Genomic DNA, 17,136 nt, shown 5'->3' with positions numbered 1-17,136 from the left:
TAAAAAAGCATAATTGAAGTAAGGGGCCGGCGCTATTTACAGAAAGCCCCCATAGGCTATGAAGCATCAGTATTCTGGTTGACAGGAACGTCTCGCAGCGTTTGATCTCAACTCCGATAGTAGATACTTGCTGGCAGATCGCAGGGCATTGCGTGCCGATGTGGGCACTGAACACGAACGCCGCAGTTTTCTGATGTGCTCGTTTCTTTGTGTTCTGTTTTTCAGCAGCTGCAAGACAGAAGTTTAGGTCGTCGACTGTGTTGATGCCGAGGTGTATAAGTAGCAGCATCATCGCATTTTTTTTTTGTCTTCTGGTTGTGTTTCTTGGGAACTTGATAAGACGCATTGTAAATTCACCCCCCATTCCCCCATCACCCTCCATCCAATCATGGCTACCGCATTGGTATTTTGCACAAGTTGCGCTCCGTGGATAGACGGGTCGCACGTGTCCCTACCGCATCAAGGCTGTGCACGCACCGACTGCAAAGCTGCAGCCTGTTCACGAACACGGATTCACCCATGAAGCTGAGGAAAATCCCAAACCTGGCTCTCCTTAAGGAACTCGCGATCGTCGCTCAAAGTTGTGGCGCCAAACGTGCCGGTTGAATCGTCTGCATTTAAACGGTAAGTGTCAACTTTTGTTTACCATTAATATTGTTAAGGATTAATAATAATGAAAAAAGTACAAAGCGTCAAGCCGTTTGCTACAGTTCAAGCGAGTAACCAATTGGGTCCTGTGGTATAGCGCCTTGAATGCGAGTCTCTCAAAGAGCTCTTTGTGACTGCAGTTGAATCTCAAGGAAGCTTATAGAAAAGAGAAAGGAGCTGTGGAAGACTGTGGTTATACTGGGATTCGTCGAAATATTCGGTTTTAATACAGACACCGCTTTTGAAATGTATCGACTTTTGTTTTTTTTTACAGAAGATCAGAGAAGTAAGACGGAACGTAAGGGGAAAATACAAGCTATAGTAACCGTGAAAGGTGCTTCAGATAGATAGATAGATAGATAGGTAGGTAGGTAGGTAGGTAGGTAGGTATGAAAGTCGCTATATTGTATAGTTCGATTACATGGACAGGGAAGCTACTTTCTGATAAATAAGAAAAACGTATTGTATGGATTAATGTGGAATGTACAGTATAAGACAAAATTATAAGGATTGCTATATTAGGAAGGTTTGGAAATAAGTGCAAATATGCACTTTAAATACAAAATGGAAGTTAAAATGTATTTGTATCTATTTTGAGTGGCAGCCCCTCAGCTTCATGTTCTCATTCATCACTTATCAGTTTTGTCATGTTTTGTGACAATGGCGAAAGATGTATTAGCTAACTGTTTTGATGCCCAATCGTCTGTGCTGTCCCCTATAAATTGAATTTGACAAGTAGGTCAGAATTTATGCCATCGCTGGTAACATTTTCTGTGCTGTATGTTTTGTACCCACACCCTGTGCTTCAGTTGAGCCATTCCGTCGAGTGTCATCTAGGTTATTATGTGCACCAAAGTGTATTATGCAACCAGTTGAAATGGTTTGGAGTGTTGACCCTAATGGTTGGGTGGTGACTAGTGCTGTGTGGATGTACATTGCTGAAGTACTGTATCTGGCATGATAAGTTTCTTTAAGTGACTTGAATGGGTCTAACACTAAAAAAAAAAGCTGGTGTTGATCGGCTGCTTCTGATTTTTCTTCCATTCTGAGTGGCATTTTTGTTCATTACATAGCCAAGCAAGCCTAATGGATAGAACTGTCTACTTTCCTCAGTGCTAGTTGAAGCCCATGTGGACCGCTAGGCAAGGTTCACTGCTTGTACCCTTGCCCAAAACAGCAATATGCTAAAATAAATTCATAAATAAAAGATGAAAACTCACAACTGCCTTCATTTAATATAACATACCAAACAGAACATGCTAAGTGAAGCAGCACCCAAGGTAATTATAATATAATAACAACAACAGTAATAATAATCTTAAACAGGTGCTTTGAGGCAAAAGCAAAATTAAAAATATTTGAAAGTAAGAATGAGTTAAAGACACATTTATCACTGTTATTCTACACATTAAACATTATATCATGTACGCATAACAGAATAGTTGCAAAGTTTTCACAGCTGACATCTAAAATAAATTTAAGGACTGACATGACATTGTTCTGGATACCCGTGGAAGACAAGTTTGTTGAGAGTGACTCTAGATATTTTAAAAGTGCATCTGAAATAGATAGATAGATAGATAGATAGATAGATAGATAGATAGAAATGGCATAAATGATACAATAGAATACAATTTATTTTTGTATAGCCCAAAATCACACAAGTGCCTCAATGGGCTTTAAAAGGCCCTGCCTTTTGACAGCCCCCAGCCTTGACTGTCTAAGAAGACAAGAAAAAAACAAAAAAAAAACCCTTGTAGGGAAAAAATGAAAGAATCCTTGGGAAAGGCAGTTCAAAGAGAGACCCCTTTTCAGGTAGGCGTGCAGTGGGTGTCAAAAAGAAGGGGATCAATACAATACAATATACAGACCAGAACAGAAGTAATCCTCAATACACTATAATAGTAAGATAAAAATATTAGAAGTACAGAGAAGAATTTAAGAGTAGATGATATCACATAATACAATTTCGATTTAAATGATAGTACTATAAAATACACCCAAGTAGTTTCTCCTATTACCTTGTATTATATTACTGACCCATGTCACTGATTATAGTTATTAAATGATTAGAGATATCAACACAATCAAACCCTGGGGCATATTCCTTGTTGAACTAACGTGGCGATGGAGGCATGCTTAAGTAGTAGGCTTATTAGATAATTATTATGACGTTACACTAACATCACACTGAATGTGCGGTCCTTCAAACCTTTCTGTTCACTTCAGACCCTGGTGATGTCTACAATGTCTATAGCACTGTTATGCATATAAAGAAAAGAAAATACAGGTACCTAAGTACAATCAAGTATCCAACACCCCAGAGGTTGATGTAGATAGAATTTTATTTGTCCCCACGGGATAATCTTGCTTTTTAAAGAAGCTCTTCAAATAAATAATTACAGTACATCTTGCCTGAAGAGGGGGCCTGAGCTGCCTCGGAAGCTTACAAGACACTTGCTTCTGTTTAGAGTGCCCAAGGAGGATGCAGTAGACATAACACAACCTCCACCTTTTATATTGCAACTAATATTTCACATAGAGGATTGGGCAAGGAAATAGCTCCATACATGGGAACAGTGGGGCCACAATCTCGTAATGATTCACGTTGTGAAGGGGGTGGCTGAACGCACGCTTTGGAGATGCAGATGGATCACCTGCTGTCTTTCTGCTTCTCCTGCTGTGCTGCGTGTTTCTGCTTTTGGCATTGCACATTGATCATTTCAAAGCCTGTACAGCAGCTGTCCTCACTTCGCTCGCTTGGCCCCCATCCGGGGCACGCTAAGCTCCTGCCACTTTGCATCTCTGCCGCTCGTGTTGTGAAGAGGGGGGGCTGAACACACGCTTAGGAGATGTGGGTGGATCAGCTGCTGTCTTTCTGTTCCTTCATGTCGCGCTGTGCGTCGATCATTTAAAAGCCTGTACAGCAACTGTCCTTTTGTCTCACTGCTTTGTCTTGCGGGACGTTAAAGTGTCTCTTGCGGGATGTCCGGGCTGATTATTACTTTCCTTATTTTCTGAATTTCCACATAGATTATTATTGTTGTCTTGTGCATCCTTTTTGCCTTTCTCTCCAACGCTTTGATGTCACTTTTCAACACACTGCTCTTTCTTCTTCACTTAGACGTGCCATCTACAACATATAACATTTTTAAGAGCTGGGAGCACATGAATTATATCTGCCAAAAGTATTCCAACAACTGCTAGGTTAGATGTCACCTGTTTTAAATTGTTTGTAAGTAGGGCGTGATGCGCAAAAGTCACCGTGTCACGGGTCTTGCTTCCTAATGTTGTAATGTCTAGTCTTGTGTGACGTCAAAGTGTCTCCCCAAGATGATCACGTCTCAGATTTTTTTATATAATAGATAAATAGATATATACATACTAGCCATGTGCGCCCAACTACGTTGCATGTGTTAAAGTTGTCTGTGAAGGGCTCCCTGTTTAAATGCGGCTGCCAGTCGTGAACTGGGCCCTTCATCACACAGCATTATGATTTTTTATAAGGGAAACAAAATTACAAAAGAAAACCCTTGGACATTGATTCGATAGGAACGGCCTACTCAGAATCACTGTCCGAATCGTAATTATGTGGTGGTGTAGGAGCATTTCTGCTTCTGTCCGTTCACAGGCCGTCTTGTTTTCACGATGCTGTCGTTTCCTCTCACGATGTCTTCTCAACCTTTTTCCAATCTCGCAGGTTGCTTTGTGGCAATCCAAAGAGTAAGGCAATATACACGGAGCAATGGTTATAAAAGGGGGACACATAGGTATCCAGGCTCTTTAAAGCATGAATAGGGATCACTTGACTAACATGTGAGCAAGGCACAGTACAACTGTGAGACGCGCAGCACTCACCAGCTACAACGTAACAATAATAATTTCTGGAACGTGCTGTTACGTTGTAATTCATTTTACCCACTGTCTTTCTTTCATTCATATGTTATGTAGGCACGTACCTTTTATCTTCGGCAATCTCATTCTCTAACCAGGCTTCAGGAGCTAACCAGCGTAACACTGTCCACCACCCCTTTCGTTATTCCGGCACATTGTTGACATCGTGAGTAACAACAACATACTAAACTGGAAGGTGGTCTACGCATGTGTGGAATTCACGGACAAACAAAGATCACGATCTAAATGTAGATCTCTTTAGTTAATTTAAAGCACAACAATTTGTTTAGTTTGAATGTCTGTGTTTTGAGGTGTGACTGGAGTACTACAGTCTTCAGTAGTATAAGCCTGGAGGAGATTCTTAATGCACTGCCTATGTTTTAGCTGTATCTCTACTGCCATCTAGTGCTTCTTCTTCTAATTCATTCATGGACAAACAAAGGTCAAGATCCAAATGAAGATTATATATAGAGATACTAGGGGGCTTCGCCCCATGCTCGCCTTTCTCGCCAACCCCCTGGCATGTGGACTTTAACTTTCACTAGTCAACAAACCTTTTAATTCTCGTGGATACACCTCTTCATTGGCAGGGAACATTACTTTTCCCTGATGGCAACATGAATTAGACAATCTACAAGTCTCCGACTTAAAGTTTTCAATCTCTTTTCGCTGTTCCGTTATTTCACAGAGTAATGATATCCATTTGTTTGCGCTAATGCGATCTTTACTATCATTTTTTTGAGACTTTCAAATTTTACTACTTTCATAATCTCTAACCTGCTCTGCATGTGTATTGCGCCAATGTTTTTGAACCTCTTTATGATGTTCTACTTTGTCATGTAATCTTTGTCTTTTATTTCCGGCCCAGGTGTGGTTAAATCTCTTGGCACAAAGTCTTGTCTTGCGGAACTTGAAAGTATCTCTCTAAGAAAGTCACGTCTCGTCCCAGGCTAAAAAGTCTAGAAAGGATATTTTTATATTACTGTATATATATACTAGCAAAATACCCGCGCTTCGCAGCGGAGAAGTAGTGTGTTAAAGAAGTTATGAAAAAGAAAAGGAAACATTTTAAAAATAACGTAGCATGATTGTCAATGTAATTGTTTTGTCACTATTATGAGTGTTGTTGTCATCAAGGATTTGATTATCATTATTTCGTTCAATCAGGTTTGTATTTGGAGGATGTGTTGTGTGCAAGTTACATTCCGTGTTTGTCAACCGTTGTAAAGATAACAGGTTTCATTCATCGAAGTGTTCACTATCCAAATCGGTACTCGTGAATTTAAGATGTTTAACAGACATTCCCGGTATTAAGTTGTGGATTTGCCTGCGAATATTCAGCGGCAGCGTGTCTATGAACTTAATTTAAACTTAAGCTTGACACCTTGCTTTCCTATTGATATGTCTACAAAGGCTTGTTCAGATTTAGAGGGTTGTTCCTTTCTTACTGCATCAATAAACATCTCGTCTTCCTCTTTATCTGAGACATTACACACTGCATGCACGGGTTTACCTTTCCCAATCCTGCAAACTTTAGCAAAGTGGTTCAATTTACCACATTTTTCACATTGTCTTCCTTTAGCTGGACATTGACTTTTCCACCGTGTGCTTTGTTTCCGCAGTACCTGCACTTAAGAATATGCTTGTATGTAATTGTGTAATGCGTGTTTTTGCTCAGACCTCTTTGGAGCTCTTGCTTTTTGTGTGTATACTGCGTTCACAGTCAGTTCACGTGAGCCGCTCGGATTACATGCATTGAAGGTTCTCAGCTGTGGTTGTGCTATCTCGTGTGATCTTGCGATGTCCACAGCTTTCTGTCGCACTTTCACTGAGTTTGTGCCAAACACTATTCTATCCCTGACCATCTCATCTTCGTTTGCATAAGCACAGTCCTTCACCAGCAATTTTAACTCCGTTACAAAGTGATCAAAAGTCAAGGGGAAGTTGGAGAATTAGTGATGAGTGAGTGAGTGAGTCAGTGAGTCAGTCAGTCAGTGAGGGCTTTGCCTTTTATTAGTATAGACATATATATATATATATATATATATATATATATAGTAATCCTAATCCTCTATATCGCGCTTCGACTTTCGAGGCTTCACTCTATTGCGGATTTTAAATGTAAGCACATCTAAATATATATCATGGATTTTTCGCTGGTTCGCCGCTTTCTGGACAATGGGTCTTTTAATTTAGGTTACATGCTTCCTCAGTTTGATTGCCCAGTTGATTTCATACAAGGGACGCTATTGGCGGATGGCTTAGAAGCTACCCAATCAGAGCATGTATTACATATTAACTAAAACTCCTCAATTGTATAAGATATGCTTCCCGTGCGGTGCTTGTTTGCTTCTCTCTATCTTTCTCACTCTGCCTGACGGAGGGGGTGTGAGCAGAGGGGCTGTTTGCACAGAGGACATGGAGGCTCCTCTACAAAATGCCGCTTTATCGCGGTGCTTCTGTATACTTAAAAGCACGTATTGATTTTTTGATTGTTTGCTTTTCTTAGCGAGCCCTCTCTCTGACATTCTCTGCTCCTGACGGCGCTCTTTTGAAGATAAGATATGTTTGCATTCTTTTAATTGTGAGAAAGAACTGTCATCTCTGTCTTGTCATGGAGCACAGTTTAAACTTTTGACTAAAGGGTGTTATTTCATGTCTAGAGGGCTCTAATAATGTTAACAGGGTGGGAGAGTTTATAAGGGCTTAAAATATACAAAAATAACTACACAAACATATGGTTTCTACTTTGCGGATTTTCACCTATCGCGGGGGGGTCTGGAATGCAACCCCCGCGATCGAGGAGGGATTACTGTATATATATATATATATATATATATATATATATATATATATATATATATATATATATATATATATATATATATATATATATATATACATACTAGGGGGCTTTGCCACCTGCTCGCTTCACTCACCAATCCTCGTTTATAACACTTTTAAGATTTTTTTTTCTTTGAATTGTTGCTATTTCATTAGTTTCACTTTTATTTCAGAACTTCTGTTAAAACAATATTTGGAATCTTTCGACTCCCAATGTGCTGAATCTTTTTATTGAGGTCAGGGAGACATGTGTTTAATAACTTTGTACCATAATTCAGGATAGGTTTCTCTGTTTGGAATTTCTGCACAGACAAAACGATCTACATCATCAGCAGTTAATATTTTTTTTGCAAAGTAACCAATGAATGCATGTGAGGTAAACTCCATTTTTGAAATTCTCTTGACTTAAACTTCAAAGCCTTACAATATTTAAATACTTCTGACATATCACCTGTGTCCATATATTCGATCTCTATTCGCCTTTTCGTTATTTTTCAAGCAATAATTTCTTTCTTTGCAATAATGTGATGTTTACTTTCTTTTTTTTGACCCTGTCGTTTTTTTCTGCTTTCATATTCTGTATCTTGCACTGCATGTGTTTCGCGCCTACAGTTTTTTTGAGTCTTTTGAATTCCAGTTTTCATTATCTCTAACCTGCTCTGCATGTGTTTGGACCCTCTTGTTTTTTAACCTTTTTATAACATTTTACTTTGTTTTCTACTCTCTTTTATTTGTGACCTCACTTTATCCGGCATTTTTTTTGACACCTTGTCTGTGGTGATTATTTTCCCTTTTTCGAGTAATAATTTCTGCGATCTTTACTTTCTTTTTTTTCCATCCATCCATCCATTTTCTAACCCGCTGAATCCGAATACAGGGTCACGGGGGTCTGCTGGAGCCAATCCCAGCCAACACAGGGCACAAGGCAGGAACCAATCCAGGGCAGGGTGCCAACCCACTGCAGGACACACACAAACACACCCACGGGACAATTTAGAATCGCCAATCCACCTAACCTGCATGTCTTTGGATTGTGGGAGGAAACCGGAGTGCCCGGAGGAAACCCACGCAGACACGGGGAGAACATGCAAACTCCACGCAGGGAGGACTCGGGAAGTGAACCCGGGTCTCCTAACTGCGAGACAGCAGCGCTACCACTGCGCCACCGTGCCGCCCCTTTCTTTTTTTTATACTGTCTAATTTTTCTACTTTCATTTTCTTTAACTTTCTCCACATGTGTATCATGCCAACTATTTATTTTTTTGAGCCTTTTGAATTCCACTGCTTTCATAATCTGTAACCTGCTCTGCATGTGTATAGCGCCAGATTGGACGTGCTTTTTTTTCCAATTCCACTTGTACCGGGCTGATAATTACTTTCCTTATTTTCTGAATTTGCACAGAGATTATTCTTTTTCTTTTTTGTCTCTCCAACACTTTTGCGTCTCTTTTCTCCGCGCTGCTTTCTTCTTCGCTTAGTCGTCTACGTTTCATTTATAACTTATTGTCCTTTATACGCTTTATATGCGCTGAGAGCCCTGGATCTGTGTGTGCTCAAAGCCAAAAAACGACTGAGTGTGAAGCTGGCTGCCCTTGTTCTTATTTATTTGTAAGAAGGGCGTGTTTTGCAAGAATCTCATGTTCTACATCATCGTGAGACAGTCCCGGGTCAATCTCTTGGCACAAAGTATCATGTTTAAGAACCCCGCGTGACGCTCTGTGGCCAACCTCTGTAGTCTCGCGGGTCTTTTAAGTGTCTTCCGTGATCTTAACATGAAGATCACGTATCGTCGACCTGTTTCTCTCCAGGATTTTTTTATAATAGAGAGATATATACTGCTCAAAATAATTAAGGGAACACTTTGAAAACACATAAGGTCTAAATGGGGAAAAAAAACTCCTGCTGATATCTGTACTGAAATGGACTGGGTAATGTGTTAGAAACAAAAGGATGCCACATCGTTTAATGGAATTGAAAATTATCAACTTACAGAGGGCTGAATTCAAACATATCCTGAAAATCAAAGTGAAAAAATGATGTGGCAGGCTCGTCCATTTTGACAAAAATTCATTGCAGCAACTCCAAATCGTACTCAGTAGTTTGCATGGCCCCCATGTGCTTGTATGCATGCCTGACAACGTTGGGGGGCATGCTCCTAATGAGAAAACGAATTGTGTCCTAGCGGATCTCCTCCCAGATCTGGACCAGGGCATCACTGAACTCCTGGACAGTCTAAGGTGCAACCTGGTGGCATCGGATGGACTGAAACATAATGTCCCAGAGGTGTTCTATTGAATTTAGGTCAGGTGAGTGAGCGTAGGGGCCAGTCAATCGTATCAATTCCTTCATCCTCCAGAAACTGCCTGCATACTCTCGCCATGGACATTGTCGTGCACCAGGAGGAACCGTGGAACCACGGCACCAGCACAGGGTCTGGCAATGGGTCCAAGGATTTCATCCTGATACCTAATGGCAGTCAACGTGCCGTTGTCAGGCCTGTAGAGGTCTGTTTGTCCCTTCATGGATATGCCTCCCCAGACCATCACTGACCCAGCAGCAAACCGGTCATGCTAAATAATTTTACAGGCAGCTAATTGTTCTCCACAGCTTCTCCAGACCCTTTCATGTCTGTCACATGTGCTCAGGGTAAACCTGCTTTCATCTGTGAAAAGCACAGGGCACCAGTGTTGGACCCGCCAATCCTGATATTCTATGACAAATGACAATCGATCTCCACAGTGCCGGGCATTGAGCACAGGGCCCACTAGAGGATGTCTGGCCTTCAGGCCACCCTCATGAAGTTAGTTTCTGATTGTTTGGTCAGAGACATTCACACCAGTGGCCTGCCTGCTGGAGGTAATTTTATAGGCTCTGGCAGTGCTCATCCTGTTCCTCCTTGGCCAAAGCAGCAGATACTGGTCCTGCTGATGGTTTAAGGACCTTCTATGGCCCTGTCCAGCTCTCCTAGAGTAACTGCCTGTCTCCTGGAATCTCCTCCATGCCCTTGAGATTCTGCTAGGAGACACAGCATGTGCCATCATGGAGAAGTTGGGCTACCTGTGCCAGCTCTGTATGGTTCAGGTATCTCCTCACACTACCAGTAGTGACACTGACCGTAGCCAAATGCAAAACGAGTGATAAAACAGATGAGGAGGAAAAAATGTCAGTGGCCTCCCTCCACTTGTTAAACCATTTATTCCTGTTTTGGGGATCGTCTCATTGTTGCCCCTTTAGTGCATCTGTTGTTAATTTCATTAACACCAAAGCAGCTGAAACTGATTAACAACCCCCTCTGCTACTTAACTGACCAGATTAATAGACCAGAAGTTTCATTGACTTGATGCTATACTCTGATTAAAAAGTGTTCCTTTCATTTTTTGAGCTATATATATATATATACTAGACATTAAGCCCGTTACAATAACGGGCGCTAGAACAGTAGTGTATAAGCATTAGTAGGAATAATCTATATTAAATGGCAAGGGACCTTGACCTCATTCTGTTTGTTGTCTTAATTTTTTTTTGTCAAAAATATTTTTGCAAGAAGCCTAAAGTAAAATAATAATAAAAATAAAATAAAATCGTATATGACAATACCGTAAGTATAATTAATATTGCCTTAGTGTAAAACTTTGTAACAATCTGTAATACACAATATCTGAAGAAGATATTTAGGAAAAATTTTCTATTTTTTTACCTCATAAAATGTTTCTATAAAATCTCATTATAAACAGCATTTCTTGTAAATATTCTGTTTGAGTTTGGCAGCAGTTTACCTTGTTCAGGACCATCTACAACGTTGACAACAACATCTGGAAAACTTCTAACTCTTGATAATGCAACATATAACTGACCGTGGCTGAATACTGGTTCTGGCAAGTAAATGCCAACTTTTTGTAAGGTTTGCTCTTCTGAGTCTTTCTCTTTTAGCGTTTTTCTTCTTTTTCTTCAATCGATCTATTTGCTCGTATTTTTCTTTGTCTTTCGGCCTTTCTTTTGTTGATGTTTACTTGTTGAGCTGACCGTTCTTCCAGAAGATGTTGCTTATATAGGATTTGACTGTCTGTGTCTTTTGTCCTACTTGAAGTGTCCATTTTTTTTGGGTGGCATGTTGTTAGTACATACGTCCGTAATATTTTCTCTTGCAGTAATACTGGCTTGTATGTGGCTGTAATATGCGTCACTGTATTGTGTGTCTTTAATTTTCTCTAGCAGTAATACTGGTTTGTATTTCCATAAAATGCCTGTAATTTTCTATGACAGTAATACTGGCTTTAATGTCTGTAATATTACTTTAATTTTCTGTCACAACAGTGGGCAATCAGCAGAGTGTCCCCAGCAATTGATGTAATGTGTGGCGTGTAGCTGATAATCGTGCCCGTGGCGTCTCCCCAGCAAGTACTGTGCAGTTCGCCAGCAAGTATTTTAATCTGTGCTGGCGTGGAGCTGATTATTGTATGTGTGGTGTCTGCCCAGCAGCGGATTTTATGTGCGCTGTCACCACTACTGAATCAGCACTCTCCCCAGCAATGATGTCCTTCGTTTGTGTGGCAGTAGGGGGCGCTAGTGCTCTCTTGAACCCTCAGGGATGACTCTAGACACCGGGTAAAAGTCCAAGACTTTTTATTCTTTTCCACCGTGCACAAAGCACCTTCCACACTACTCATACACTATGAAATACAACAAACAAACAATATTCTCTCTCCTCCTCGCCCAGACACTTTGCTCCTCCACCTCCCAGCACAGCTCAGTGTCTGGACTGAGGCACCATCCTTTTGTAGCCCCTGACCCGGAGGTGTTCCTGTCCCAACAGTCCACAGTTCCTTATTCCTTCCGGGTCAGGGCAAACAGTCCTTTTCTTCAACCCGGAAGCACGTCGTTCCTTCCTGTCACATGACGTACTCCCGGGTTATAGGGCACACAAGAGCCCATGAGCCCCCTTACAGCGACTCCTGGTGGTCCCCAAGGTATCCAGCAGGGCTGTGTAAAAACACTACATAGTCCATAAGGCCCTGCTGGAACTCGGGGCACGATCCTGCTGTCGGGAGAGCTTCTCCTGGTGGCCTGGGGGTGCGGACCGACATGGGAATCCGGCAGTCCTCCACATTTGCTTATCATGCGCAGCCGCGGCTAGGCCATTCACTGTGTGCCCAGCTTCCAGTGTGTGTGCGTCCATGGTGCCGTACTCATGGGTGGGGCATGGTGCGATGCGCGGCCTTGCGCATGCACACTTCACCAGAAGACACACACACACACGGAGACCTGGACGCACACAGGGGTTTTATTAAAGGGGATATATATATATATACCCTATATATGCATAGATAGACCCTGTAGTTAGGATATAGCAGGTTGAATAATGGATGGATGGATATTTATATATACTGTATTAGAACATGGGATGCTGGGTAAATCGTGATGGTGTATGGGAGTCTGATGTCATCGATGGGGAAGTAGAGGGAAGAAAGGAACCCAGAAGTGTTGCAGCTCTTTGAGTCATCCGGGCAATCTTACGGTGGTGGTGTCTCGGTCTTTCTGAAGAAATAAAGAAAGAGAGGTTAGTACGCTGCCGTTTTCCCGTGGCAGGAATTGTCGCGGTGTGAATCGGGTCCTTAAGCTACTCCCTAAGCGCTTGTACGAGACATGACACTTCCCCAGCCCAGACCCGTCAGGTTGGGCGGCCCGAACCAAGAGGTCGTGAACCCGAGAGAGTGCATCAGCATTGGCTTGCAGGTTACTTTGGAAATAAATGACAATGAACTTATACGGCTGCAGGTCGAAAAACCACCTGGTAACCAGAGGATTCAATTCCCTGTGAAGGGCCATCCCCTGGAGGGCTGCATGATCCGTCACTAGGGTGAACTCCCGGCCCAGCAGGTAGTACCGCAGGTGAGTTACTGCCCACTTGATGGCCAAGGCTTCCCGCTCCACCGCGGCATACCTCGTCTCCCGGTCCAACAGTTTCTGGCTCAGGTATATCACGGGGCGTTCGACACCGTCGATGCTCTGGCTCAGGACAGCAGCAAGACCTGTGTCCGAAGCATCAGTCTGGAGGATAAAAGGAAGTGAAAAGTTAGGAGTCCTTAATACAGGTGCTGTTGTGAGGGCAATTTTTAAGTCACTGAATGCCCATTCCGTCTCTTCATTCCACACAACATGTAAAGGGGCCCTTTTCTTTGTCAAGTCTGTCAAGGGGGCGGCCCTCTCAGAAAACTGAGGTACAAACCGGCGGTAGTAGCTCGCTAATCCTGAGAAGGCTTGCACCTGTTTCTTGACTATCGGACGGGGCCATTCCAGGATGTCCTTAATTTTAAAACAGTGTGGCTTCACCAGACCTCCTCCTACTAGGTAGCCCAAATATTTGGCTTCGTTCATCCCAAAGTAACACTTCCGAGGGTTGATACAAAGCCGGCTTTCGCTAGCGTCAGGAGTACAGCGTAGACCTGCCCTACATGTTCCGGAAAAGATGACCACATCATCGAGGTAGGCAGCACAATAGGACTGGTGGAGCCTTAGCACTCTGTCTACCAGACGTTGGAAAGTCGCTGGTGCTCCGTGCAGCCCAAATGGGAGAACCATGTATTGCCAGTGCCCGCTAGAGATGCTAAATGCAGTTTTCTCTTTTGCGGATGCCGTTAAGGGAATTTGCCAATAACCCTTTGTCATGTCAAGAGTAGTCAAGTAACAGGCCATCCCGTCTCTTGAGGAGCTCATCTACATGGGGCATGGGATGGAGTCAAATTTGGAGACCTGGTTAAGACGTCTAAAGTCATTACAGAATCTCCATGACCCGTCTGGCTTAGACACGAGGCCAATAGGACTGGTCCAGGTGCTATGGCTCCCCTCAATGATGTCCATGTCCAACATTCATTTAACCTATAGCTCCACCTCAGCACGTTTCGCCTCGGGGAGGCGATAGGGCCGTTTCCTGACAACCACCCCCGGGTCTGTCACTATGTCGTGCTGAATCAGTGAGGTCTGACCCGGTGCTTCACTGACCACCTCCGGGATGGACAGGATCGCTCTTTCAAGCTCCTGTCGCTGGTGGGACTCCAAATTGGGACTGAGGCTATGTGTGTTTTTTTCTGAGAAAAGGGAGAGAGGCGGTGCCAGAAGGAGGGCACTCTTCCCTGTCCTTCCACAGCTTCAATAAATTAATAAGATAGACCCTCTCACTCGACCAACGGTTTGGTTGACTCACCAAATAGTTAACAAGCCTTTTTCTCTGATTAACCTCGTAAGGCCCTTGCTAATGGGCCAACAACTTGGAGTGGGAGGTGGGCACAAGCACCATTACGTGATCCCCTGATTGGAATTCACGTAGGGATGAGTTCTGGTTGTAATTCCACACCTGTGCTGCTTGAGCCCTGGACACATGTTCTTTAAGTAGAGGTCGAATTTTATTCAATCTATCACACAATTTCGAGATATATTCTAAGGTTGGTTGAGGGAAGTGCCTCCCCTTCCCAGCCTTCTTTTAGTATATCCAATATGCCCCGGGGATGGTGCCCATATAAAAGCTCAAAAAGGGAAAAACCTGTGGAGGCTTGAGGCACCTCCCGGTAGGCGAAAAGTACTAAGCGTAAAAGTTGGTCGCAGTTCCTATCGTCCGCTCTGACTACCTTGATGAGCATCTGTTTAAGTGTTTGATTAAATCTTTCTACGAGGCCATTCATCTGTGGATGATAGACGGATGTCCTGAGAAGCTTAATCTGGAGGAACTTGGCAACCTCCCTGAACGTATTCGATGTAAAGGGCGTACCCTGGTCCATGTGGACTACTTTAGGTATGCCCACTCGGGAAAATAAAACTACTAATTCCTGTGCGATATTCATCACTTTAGCAGCTCGCAGGGGAACCGCTTCCGGGTATCGAGTTGCATAGTCAACCATGACTAAAATGTACTTATGACTACGCACCAAAGGTTCTAGGGGTCCAACTAGACTGATACCGATCTTCTCAAAGGTAATATCTATAAGGAGAATTGGGATCAGAGGAGCACGGTCCCTCTGTGGTATCTAGTGCAGCTGACAGACTGGGCAGGACTGACAGAAACGCCGGACCCCCTCATTGACCCCGGGCCAGAAAAAGTGAAGTTTTATTCTCTCCAGGGTTTTTCGGTGCCTAAGAGGTGGGTGTGAACTAGTTCGTAAACCTCCTGCCGGTAGGTCCGCAGAACTAACAGCAACTTCCGTACTTCACCTTCATGCTCTGCAGCTCGATATAACAGCTTGTTATCCAAAACAAAGTAGGGTCCGCTTGGTGTGGAATCTATTGACGATATGTTGTCTTTGGACACAATGGCATTCTGGGCAAACTTCAGGGAATCATCGTTCCACTTCTTTCGTTTAAATGACACCAGCGTAGACCAGAACTGAAAGTCTATGCTGGCAAGCGGGTCAAGAATCCGATCCGTGGGAAGATCCAGGTCAGGCGGGGGAGCAACTGGGAAGGCCCCTTGACCCTCCATAGTCAGACCCTACCTAGGAATAGGAGTGGTGATAGCTCTACCGCATTTACTTTCTCACCAGTCTTGTCCCAAGATAACAGAAAAGGGGGGCTCCAGCATAACAGCAACCAACAGTCGTTTAGGAGTCCCTTCCCAGGTTATGTAGCACTTCGTGGACTTTTACGATCTGGTCTCCCCATGTGCACATTTTACACTCGTTCATTGAGCAACCCGTTGTCGCGGTAGGACATAACGGCGAGCAACAATGGTAATGTTACTCACGGAATCAAATAATGCCACCACCAAGTGCCCATTCAACAACACCACTCCTGTATTTGTGACCGCCAGGGGGTTCGACAGAGCGCAATACCTCTCTCCTTTGGCCCAGCTGCAGTCCATTGGCTCCACATTGAGAGGACAGGTGGGAAGTAGGTGTCCCAGCTCGCACACACTTGAAACAGCGCGGCAGCATGGGCACCCGGTCTCTCGGTTTGGCCGGAGCCTCCGTGACGTGACGGGTGGGTTCAGGAGTGGTGACACATCCCTGCCGGGTCCCACGAGCCAGCTTCTCAGACCCCCTGAGTTGGATGAACACCACGTCACTCCAGGACCTCCAGAAGGCCGTTCATGTCTTTGAATGGGTACCTCCGGACCTGCTGGGCGAGGTAATCTGGCATCGCATGGATCAACCCCTTACAAGCCACTTGCTCAACCACTTGGCGAGCCTAATGCATACCTGGCTGTAGCCAGCGCCCGACCTTGCCCCAGTACTCAAACACTTGGGCCCTAGCCATGCCGTTGTCTGCTGGCCAGAGGTTACGCCATAGCGCTTATATATCTCGGCCCTCAGGAGGTTGTATTGGGCGGAAGTAATGTTCTCCCGGGTTCTAGAAGGCTTAAGGCGCCCCCTGGCGGTGGCTACGGGTCCCAACAAGTTGGAAAGTCTCTCCTCCTCTCCCGTGGTCCTCTCCTGCTCCAGGGCGGTTGTGTCCTTTTACTGCCACCTTCCGGACCTTCTAGGCGTCCCGGCCAGGTAAGAACCCCAGCTGTCTGTGACAATATATATATATATTGTGGACGCGGCCCGGACACAAACAGGCAGACATGTTGTAATCCACCACCACACGTTTATTTATAACTATTATATACAATTCAAAGTGCACACAAACAAACCCCACACAGTCCTGGCCACACAATGCCTTCTCTTCGGGCCGCCTCCACTCTCTTCTCTTGCTTTGTCCTGCTTCCACCCGACTCCAGCCTCGAATGAAGGGAGACGGCCCCTTTTATTTCACCCCGGA

General features: G+C 43.8%; 1 protein-coding gene across 1 annotated transcript in view; it reads left to right on the top strand.

The window, feature by feature from the left end:
- The first annotated feature begins 405 nt into the window (after positions 1-405).
- The window catches only part of LOC120538748 (cGMP-dependent protein kinase 1-like), a 156,671-nt gene continuing 139,940 nt past the window's right edge, over positions 406-17,136 (top strand). Inside the window, exon 1 of the mRNA XM_039768184.1 lies at positions 406-624. The gene's annotated coding sequence lies outside the window, so the exon portion shown is untranslated. The remainder of the gene's footprint in view (positions 625-17,136) is intronic.

Source organism: Polypterus senegalus, chromosome 11 (assembly GCF_016835505.1).
Source record: "Polypterus senegalus isolate Bchr_013 chromosome 11, ASM1683550v1, whole genome shotgun sequence".
In the NCBI taxonomy this organism is placed as follows: Eukaryota; Metazoa; Chordata; class Cladistia; order Polypteriformes; family Polypteridae; genus Polypterus; species Polypterus senegalus.
The sequence above is the reverse complement of the archived record's forward strand: the minus strand, read 5'-3'. Positions and strand labels throughout refer to the sequence as shown.